The following is an 11,317-nucleotide window of genomic DNA, read 5'->3' as shown; positions in this document are numbered from 1 at the left end:
CACATAGATTGAAAGTGAGGGGAGGGAAAAAGGTATTCCATGCAAATAGAAATGACAAGAAAGCAGGATAAAAATACTCATATCAGACAATATAGACTTTAAAATGAAGGCGATAAAGAAAGATAAAGAAGGACACTATATAATTATAAAAGGATAAGTAGAAGAATATTACACTCATTAACATATATGCACCCAATATAGGAGTACCTAAATACATAAAGCAAATACTAACAGACATAAAGGGAGAAATTAACAGGAATACAATAATAGTAAGAGACATTATCACCCCACTGACATCAATGAACAGACCTTCCAGACAGAAAATCAATAAGGCAAGAGAGACCTTAAATGACACAATAGAAAACTTAGACTTAATTGATATTTTCTGGGCATTACAACCTCCAAAAAACAGAATACACATTCTTCTCAAGTGCACATAGAACATTCTCTAGGATAGACCACATATGAGAACACACAAAAAAGCCTCAACAAATTAAAGAGCATAGGAATTATTTCAAGCAGCTTTTCTGCCACAATGACATGAAAATAGAAATCAACCACAGAAATAGAAATGAAAAAAAATGATTACATGGAGACTAAACTACATACTACTAAAAAAAACAATGGATCAACAATGAAATCAAAGAGGAAATTTAAAAATACCTTTAGTCAAATTACAGTGAAAACACAACCATACAAAATCTGGGATGAAGTTGGATTCATCCCAGAAACACAAGGATGGTTCAACATACGCAAATCAATCAGTGTGATATACCATATCAACAAAAGAAAAGACAAAAAACACATGATCATGTCAATAGATGCTGAAGAATCATTTGATAAAATTCAACATCCATTCATGATAAAAAGCTATCACTGGGCTTCCCTGGTGGCGTGGTGGTTGAGAGTCCACCTGCCGATGCAGGGGACACGGGTTCATGCCCCGGTCCGGGAAGATCCCACATGCCGCAGAGTGGCTGGGCCCATGAGCCATGGCCCCTGACCCTGCACATCTGGAGCCTGTGCTCCGCAACAGGAGAAGCCACAACAGTGAGAGGCCCGCATACCACAAAAAAAAAACACAAAAAACTATCACCAGAGTATAGTCAGAATATATCTCAACATGATAGAAGCTATTTATAACAAACCCATAGCCAACAAAATACTCAAGGGTGAAAAGCAGAAAGCTTTCCCACTAAAATCTGGAACAAGGATGCCCACTCTCACTGCTTCTATTCAACATAATATTGGAAGTCCTAGCCACAGCAATCAGGCCAGGAAAAGAAAGAAAAAATATCCAAATTGAAAGGGAAGAGGTAAAATTGCCATTATATGCAGATGGCATGCTACTATATATAGAAAACTCTAAAGACTCCACACAAAAACTACTAGAACTGATAAATTCAGCAAAGTAGCAGGATACAAGATTAACATACAGAAATCTGTTGCATTTCTTTATACCAACAATGAATGTTAGAAAGAAAAAATAAAAAAAAAAAAAAAAAAAAAAAGACGACCTACAGAGTAAGAAAAAATATTTGCAAACAATGCAACAAGGGTTTTAATTTCCAAAATATACACACAGATCCTACAGCTCAATATAAAAAAAAATAGATAACCCAATAAAAACATGGGCAGAAGACCTAAACAGACAGCACTCCAAAGAAGACATACAGGTAAGCAACAGGCACATGAAAAGAAGTTTAACATCACTAATTATTAGAGAACTGTAAATCAATACTACAATGAGGTATCACCTCACTCTGGTCAGAATGCCATTATTGAAAAATCTACAAATAATAAATGCTGGAGTGGGTGTGGAGAAAAAGGAACATTTCTTCACTGTTGTTGGGAATTGGTGCAGCCACTGTGGAGAACAGTATGGAGGATCCTTAAATAACTAAAAATAGAGTTACCATGTGATCCAGCAACCCCACTGCTGGGCATATATCCAGAGAAAGCTCTAATTTGAAAAGATACATGTACCCCAATATTCATAGCAGCACTATCTACAATATCCAAAACATGGAAGCAACCTAAGTGTCCATTGACAGATGAATGGATAAAGAAGTTATGGTATATATACACTATATATATATATATATATATATATATATATATATATATAGAGAGAGAGAGAGAGAGAGAGAGAGAGAGAGTGAAATATTAACCATAAAAAAGTGAAATAATGCCATTTGCAGCAACATGGATGGATCTAAAGATTATCATAAGTGAAGTAAGTCAGAGAAAGACAAATATATGATATCACTTATATATGGAATCTAAAAAAATGACACAAATGAACTTATTTTCAAAACAAAAATAGACTCAGACATAGAAAACAAACTTATGATTACCAAAGGGGAAAGGGGTTGGGGGATAAATTAGGAACTTGGGATTAACAGATATGCATGACTATATATGAAGTAAGATAAAAAAACAAGATCCTGCAGGATAGCAGAGGGAACTATATTCAATATCTTGTAATAAGCTAGAATGGAAAATAATCTGAAAATATATGTATATATATGTATAACTGATTTACTTTGCTGTACATCGGAAACTAACACAATATTGTAAATCAACTATGCTTCAATAATTTTTTTAATGGAATGGGAGTGATTTACAAACTGTAAAAGATTAAATAAATGTAAAGCATTGGGGATTATTGAAAATACCTGTTGAAGTTTTAAACCCAAAAATGCAGTTTCACGTCTTCCTTACGTCCTGATCACTTTGAATATGTCAGATTAACTTGCTTCCTTGACATGTATCCCCTTCCATTTTTCCTTCTTCTTTTCCACTGAAATGTCATTCTCTCCCCAACCCCTGTTAAAGACTTCCACAGGCTTTCTGGGTTGCTGAAGGTCTAAATAAGGCAGGATATAAACATCATTTAAACCCCTTTTACCACATGAACCTTCCATTATACAAGAAAAAGTGAAGACAAAGACAACAACACTATCACTTATTTTCCAGGTTCCCTTGAGCCAGGGTTGATTATGTAACTCTGTTCTGACTAAGGTGACATAAGATGATGTTTCCTTAGAAACTTCTGGAATTTATTTTCTTTGTCATAAAAGGTCTTGACAGATGCATGTGAGGAAGCCCCCTTTTCTGTCCACCTTATTTCTTAATACTTGGAATATTGCCCATTAATGTTGTTTGGGTTGACACAGTCATTTAGTTATTGTGAGGGAAGACAAGAGATTAAATACAGTGTCCTGTCACTGTTGAGCTGTTCAACAAATCTCCTGAAACTGTCTAGATTCTGACTTCCTGCCTTTGGGATAATACTTACGTTATAAAAATAGATGTATTGACCTCTCAGCTACCACACTGTTGGCCACGCAGCTTCCAGTTGTTCGCTCCTCTGGTGAGATGGGGCCAGGAGATGCTATCCTCAGCTCCTTGCCTGGGTGGGCAAGTCATGCTATAGGGCTAGCAGAAATCCCCTTTTGAAGGTCCCACCAAGTTCCCCGATAGAGAGCTGAAGCTGAGCAGAGTGGCTGCTTGGGACTACTGCTCAGGTGCCATGGAAAGCCTTCATGGAATCTGACATTTTATCACTTTGGGACCATTGGCCAGCTGCTCCTGACTTGGCCACATGAAGGTTCAGACTGTCCCAGTCTCTGACCTGATGACAACCAGCACTATTAGTGTATCTCTCACCACCATGAATGCAAGGCATTTCAGTGAAGAGTATGAGGAGGACATCTACAAATCCCAGACTGGAATGTGCAAGGTCTGAAGAATGGTGGAATAACCCAATGTATCTGGGTAACCTTTGGAGACAGCTGAGACAGAGCCTCAAAAGGGCAGTGGCTGACAACCAACTTATAGCCCATCTTCTCCAGCCGTGTGGCTGACAGGGTTTTGGTACTCCAGCCAGCTGCCAGGACTGAACCTCTGAGGTGAGAGAGCCAAATTCAGGACATTGGTCCACCAGAAACCTCCCAGCCCCATATAACATCAATCGGCGAGAGCTCTCCCAGAGACCTCTGTCTCAACACTAAGACACAGCTCCATTCAATGACCAGTAAGCTGCAATGCTGGACACCCCATGCCAAACAACTAGTGAGAAAGGAACACATCCTACCCATTAGCAGAGAGGTGGCCTAAAATGATACTAAGATTACAAACACCCCAAAACACACCAGCAGATGCGATCCTGCCCACCAGAAAGACAAGATCCAGACTCATCGACCAGAACACAGGCACCAGTCCCCTCCACTAGGAAGCTTACACAATCCACTGAGCCAACCTTACTCACTGAGGGCAGACACAAAAAACAATGGGAACTATGAACCTGCAGCCTGTTAAAAGGAGACTCCAAAAACATTAAGTTAAGCAAAATTGGAAGACAGAGAAAAACTCAGTAGATAGAGGAGCAAGGTAAAAACCGACCAGACCAAACATATGCAGAACAAATAGGCAGTCTACCTGAAAAGGAATTCAGAGTAATAGTAAAGATGATCCAAAATCTTGGAAATAGAATGGAGAAAATACAAGAAATGTTTAGCAAGGATCTAGAAGAACTAAAGAGCAAACAAACAGTGATGAACAACACAATAAATGAAATTAAAAATTCTCTAGAAGGAATCAATAGCAGAACAACTAGGCAGAAGAACGGATAAGTGACCTGGAAGATAAAATAGGGGAAATAACTATTGCAGAGCAAAATAAAGAAAAAAAGAATGAAAAGAATTGAGGACAGTCTCAGAGACCACTGGGACAATATTAAATGCCCAACATTCAAATTATAGGGGTTCCAGAAGAAGAATAATAAAAGAAATGGACTACAAACATATTTGAAGAGATTATAGTTGAAAACTTCCCTAATATAGGAAAGGAAATAGTCAATAAAGCCTAGGAAGCACAGAGAGTCCCAGAGAGGATAAATCCAAAGGGAAACATGACAAGACACATGTTAATCAAATTATCAAAAATTAGAGGGCTTCCCTGGTGGAACAGTGGTTGAGAGTCCACGTGCCAATGCAGGGGACACGGGTTTGTGCCCCAGTCTGGGAAGATCCCACATGCCATGGAGCAGCTGGGCCTGTGAGTCATGGTCACTGAGCCTGCACGTCTGGAGCCTGTGCTCCGGCTCCAGACGTGCAGGCTCAGCACATGGGCAAGGTCACAACAGTGAGAGGCCTGTGTACTGCAAAAAAAATAATAAAATAAAAAAAAAATTAAATACAAAGAAAAAATATTAAAAGCAGAAAGGGAAAAGGAAGGAATAACATACAAGGGAATCCCCATAAGGTTAACAACTAAACTTTCAGCAGAAACTCTGCAAGATAGAAGGGACTGGCAGGACATATTTAAAGTGATGAAGGAGAAAAATCTACAACCAAGATTACTCTACCCAGCAAGGATCTCATTCAAATTTGCTGGAGAAATTAAAACCTTTACAAACAAGCAAAAGCTAAGAGAATTCAGCACCACAAACCATCTTTACAACAAATGCTAAAGGAACTTCTCTTGGCAGGAAACACAAGGAAAAGACCCACAATAACAAACCCAAAACAATTAAGAAAATTGTCATACGAACATACATATAGATAATTACCTTAAATGTAAATGGATTAAGTGCTCCAACCAAAAGACATAGACTGGCTGAATGGATACAAAAACAAGACCCATATATATGCTGTCTACAAGAGACCCACTTCAGACCTAGGAACACATACAGACAGAAAGTGAGGGGAAGGAAAAAGATATTCCATGCAAATGGAAATCAAAAAAAGCTGGAGTAGCAATTCTCGTATCAGACAAAATACACTTTAAAATAAAAACTATTACAAGACACAAAGAAGGACACTACATAATGATCAAGGAATCGAACCAAGAAGAAGATATAATGATTTTAAATATTTATGCACCCAACATAGGAGCACCTAAATACATAAGGCAAATGCTAACAGCCATAAAAGGGGAAATCAACAGTAAAACAATCATAGTAGGGGACTTTAACACCTGACTTTCACCAATGGACAGATCATCCAAAATGAAAATAAATAAGGAAACACAAGCTTTAAATGACCCATTAAACAAGATGGACTTAATTATTATTTATAGGGCACTCCATCCAAAAACAACAGAATACACTTTCTTCTCAAGGGCTCATGCATCATTCCCCAGGATAGATCATATCTTGGGTCACATTCAAGCCTTGGTAAATTTAAGAAAATTGAAATCATATCAAGTATCTTTTCTGACCCCAAGGCTATAAGACTGGAAATCAAATACAGGGAAAAACCTCTAAAAAATACAAACACATGGAGGGTAAACAATACACTATTAAATAACCAAGAAATTACAGAAGAAATCAAAGAGGAAATAAAAAAATACCTAGAAACAAATGACAATGAAAACACGAAGACACAAAACCTATGGGATACAGCAAGAGCAGTTCTAACAGGAAAGTTTATAACAATACAATCCTACCTCAAAAAACAAGAAAAATCTCAAATAAACAACCTAACCTTACACCTAAAGCAATTAGAAAAAGAAGGAAAAAAAACCCCAAAGTTAGCAGAAGGAAAGATCATAAAGATCAGATCAGAAATAAATGAAAAAGAAATGAAGGAAACAATAGCAAAAATCAATAAAACTAAAAGCTGGTTCTTTGAGAAGATAAACAAAACTGAAAAACCATTAGCCAGACTCATAAAGAAAAAAAGGGAGAAGACTAAAATAAATAGAATAAGAAATGAAAAAGGAGAAGTAACAACTGACACTGCAGAAATACAAAGGATCATGAGAGATTACTACAAGCAACTATATGTCAGTAAAATGGACAACCTGGAAGAAATGGACAAATTATTAGAAATGCACAACCTTCTGAGACTGAACCAGGGAGAAATAGAAAATATAAACAGCTCACTCACAAGCACTGAAATTGAAACAGTGATTAAAAATCTTCCAACAAACAAAATGCCAGGAACAGATGACTTCACAGGTGAATTCTATCAAAAATTTAGAGAACAGCTAATACCTATCCTTCTCAAATCTTCCAAAAAACAGCAGAGGGAGGAGCACTCCCAAACACATGCTACAAGGCCACCATCACCCTGATACCAAAACCATACAAAGATGTCACAAAGAAAGAAAACTACAGGCCAATATAACTGATGAACCTAAATGCAAAAATCCTCAACAAAGTACTAGCAAACAGAATCCAACAGCACATTAAAAGGATCATACAGCATGATCAAGTGAGGTATATCCCAGTAATGCAAGGATTCTTCAATATACACAAATCAATCAATGTGATACACCATATTAAGAAAATGAAGGACAAAAACCATATGATCATCTCAATAGATGCAGAAAAAGCTTTTGACAAAATTCAACAGCCATTTTTGATAAAAACCCATAGAGGGAACTTACCTCTACATAATATAGACCATATATGACAAATACACAGCCAACATCATTCTCAATGGTGAAAAACTGAAACCATTTCCAGTAAGATCAGGAGCAAGACAAGGTTGCCCACTCTCACCACTATTATTTAACATAGTTTTGGAAGTTTTAGCCACAGCAATCAGAGAAGAAAACGAAATAAATGTAATACAAATCAGAAAAGAAGTAAAACTGTCACTGTTTGCAGATGGCATGATACTATACATTCAGTATCCTAAAGATGCTACCAGAAAACTATTAGAGCTAATCAATGAATTTGGTAAACTAGCATGAAACAAAACTAATGCACAGAAATCTCTTGCATTCCTATACACGCATGATGAAAAATCTGAAAGAGAAATTAAGGAAATACTCCCATTTACCACTGCAACATAAATAATAAAGTACCTAGACATAAAGCTACCTAAGGAGACAAAAACCCTGTATGCAGAAAACTATCAGACACTGATGAAAGTTATTAAATATGATACAAACAGATGGAGATATATACCATGTTCTTGGATGGGAAGAATCAACATTGTGAAAATGAATATACTACCCAAAGCAATCTACAGATTCAATGCAATGCCTATCAAACTACCAATGTCATTTTTCACAGAACTAGAACAAAAAATTTCACAGTTTGTTTGGAAACACAAAAAACCCTGAATAGCCAAAGCAATCTTGAGAAAGAAAAACAGAGCTAGAGGAATCAGGCTCCCTGACATCCAACCCTACTACAAAGCTACAGTTATCAAGACAGTATGGTACTGGAACAAGAACAGAAATATAGATCAATGGAACAGGATAGAAAGCCCAAAGATAAACCCATGTACATATGGTCACCTTATCTTTGATAAAGGAAGCAAGAATATACAATGGAGAAAAGAGAGCCTCTTCAATAAATGGTGCTGGGAAAACTGGACAGCTACATGTAAAAGAATGAAAATAGAACACTCCCAAACACGATACACAGAAATAAACTCAAAATGGATTAAGGAACTAAATGTAAGTCCAGACACTATAAAACACTTAGTGGAAAACACAGGCAGAACACTGCATTACATAAATCATAGCAAGATCCTTTTTCACCCACCTCCTAGAGAAATGGAAATAAAAACAAAAATAAACAAATGAGACCTAATGAAACTTAAAAGCTTTTGCACAGCAAAGGAAACCATAAACAAGACAAAAAGATAACTCTCAGAATGGGAGAAAATATTTGCAAACAAAGCAACTGACAAAGGATTAATCTCCAAAATATACAAGCAGCTCATACAGCTCAATATCAAAAAAACAATCAACCCAATCCAAAAATGGGCAGAAGACCTAAATAGACATTTCTCCAAAGAAGATATACAGATTACCAACAAACACATGAAAGGATTCTCAGCATCACTAATAATTAGAGATATGCAAATCAAAAGTACAATGAGGTGCCACCTCACACCTGTCAGAATGGCCATCATCAAATATCTATAAACAATAAATGCTGGAGAGGGTGTGGAGAAAAGGGAACACTCTTGCACTGTTGGTGAGAATATAAATTGATACAGCCTCTATGGAGAACAGTATGGAGTTTCCTTAAAAAACTAAAAATGGAACTACCATACGAACCAGCAATCCCACTACTGGGTATATTCCTTGAGAAAACCATCATTCAAAAAGAGTCATGTTCCACAATGTTCATTGCAACACTATTTACAATAGCCAGGACATGGAAGCAACCTAAGTGTCCATCAACAGTTGAATGGATATAGAAGATGTGGCACATACATACAATGGAATATTATTTAACCATAAAAAGAAATGAAATTGAGTTATTTGTAGTGGGGTGGATGGACCTAGCATCTGTCATACAGAGTGAAGTAAGTCAGAAAGGGAAAAACAAATACTGTATGCTAACACATATATATGAAATCTAAAAAAAAAAAAAAAGTTCTGAGAACCTAGGGGCAGGACAGGAATAAAGATGCAGATGTGGAGAGTGGACTTGTGGACATGGGGAAGGGGAGGGGTGGGTTTGGACGAGGTGAGAGAGTGGCTTTTGCAAATATACACTACCAAATATAGAATGGATGGCTGGTGGGAAGCAGCTACATAGCACAGGGAGATCATCTCAGTGCTTTGACACCACCTAGAGGGGTGGAATAGGGAGTGTGGGAGGGAGACGCAAGAGGGAGGGGATACGGGGATACGTTTATACTTATGGCTCATTCACTTTGTTATCCAGCAGAAGCTAAGGCACCACTGTAGAGCAATTATACTCTAATAAAGTTGTTGAAAAAAAATAGATGTATTTATTGTTGATAACATTGTGTGGGGTATTATGTTTCTTACAGCCACACACTTCCCAACTGGTATTCAGGTTTTCCCACCAGAAGTCCCTCAAAATGAGGAAAACAGACACAACTAGAATCTAATATGTGAAGGAGATCAAGTGTCAGAGAGACCAGTTTCAAATGCCAAGACTAGTCAAGAGTGATTAGTAAAGAGAGTGGGCTAGAGCTAATAAACAGGACAAAATGAGAACTTGACAGAACATGGGTGAGAACAAAGGAGAAAGGTTTAGGATTATTATTGACTATTCATTTCTTGCATTTATGGGTCAGTGGTTATGTAGTTGGCTCATAATTACAAATTGTAAGTAGATGGCTCCCACCAAATTTGTCTGTTCCTTGGGTAAAAATAATTTAAATTGACATATGTCAAGATTTTTAATTAAAAGTTTCTGGTGTAGCACTTAAAACAAAATATGGCTTATTCCCTTTCATTCACACATGAGAAATATTGAATTTGAATTTGCTTGCTTTTACTGGACTTCCAGAGAATAGATTCCAGATGAATACCTAATAAAGCTTGCAAGAAGAGTTGGAGGAAAATATAAACATAGACAAAAAGTTAAGGATAAATAACAAACAGCATTCTAAGACAGAGGTTTTCAAACTTTATAGTCTACTAGAAGGCTTGTTAAAACACAGATTATTGGACTTCACACCCAGAGTTTCTGTTTTTGGCCAAATGGGACTAAATAATTTACATTTCTAAAAAAAATCCTTAGGTGTTGCTGATGATGATGGTGGCCTTAGTATCACATTTGGAGAACCACTACTCTAAGAGGCAGTACAAGGCAATGAACATGGAGTAACAAATGATTGGTAAAGTTGCCATGTGGAGAATATTGAGCTCCACATAGTCTGGCGACTTCACTGATTCTCTGCAAACAATGAAACAGCAATATCGATAGCCAAATTCTTGCCCAGAATATGAGATAGCTCAGGAATTTGTTGGCAGCTAATATCTAACTAGAAACATGCAGTGCAGCTAAGTGAGATGATATATGCCCAAGAAAAGCTATCCCTTAAGATAATGCATATGTTCTTGAAGCAAAGAACTGTTTCCAGTTGAAGTTTCTTAAAAACAATTGTTTTTGTTACAATTAATCAGTAGGCCTACATACTGCAATACACTTGAGCTACAATTTTCATGGCTTTTACAAGCAACTCTCTAGTTCCTTCCCAGGTTAAAACTCAGCCTAAAGGGCTGTATTGAGTGGTTTCAACATCTGTATTCTCACCAACTGGAAGAACTCTTCTCTCTTTCTGATTTAGTGTCATACTCTCTCTACCTTCTGTGATAATATTTCTACTGCCCTTCACTGCCACAAGTCTTGGTTAGAAACATTCTATCTAATAGTTTCCCATGAACTCTAAATATTAGGAAGAACAGGTTGGTGGCATCAACAACTTCTCTCCCCATAGTATTCATGTAATTGGTCCAGCCCTTCCCACTGACCTCTTTTGATTCACAATGAGTTACTTTTTTGGCCTGGAATAGAGTTTATCTAAAGTAAAAAACCAAAAAACAAATAGGGCTTCCCTGACGGTGCAGTCATTGGGAATAT

Source organism: Aethalodelphis obliquidens, unplaced genomic scaffold (genome assembly GCF_003676395.1).
Source record: "Aethalodelphis obliquidens isolate GAN/ISIS:26980383/991018 unplaced genomic scaffold, ASM367639v1 scaffold58, whole genome shotgun sequence".
NCBI classification, from domain to species: Eukaryota; Metazoa; Chordata; class Mammalia; order Artiodactyla; family Delphinidae; genus Aethalodelphis; species Aethalodelphis obliquidens.
This window is presented reverse-complemented; position numbering follows the sequence as displayed.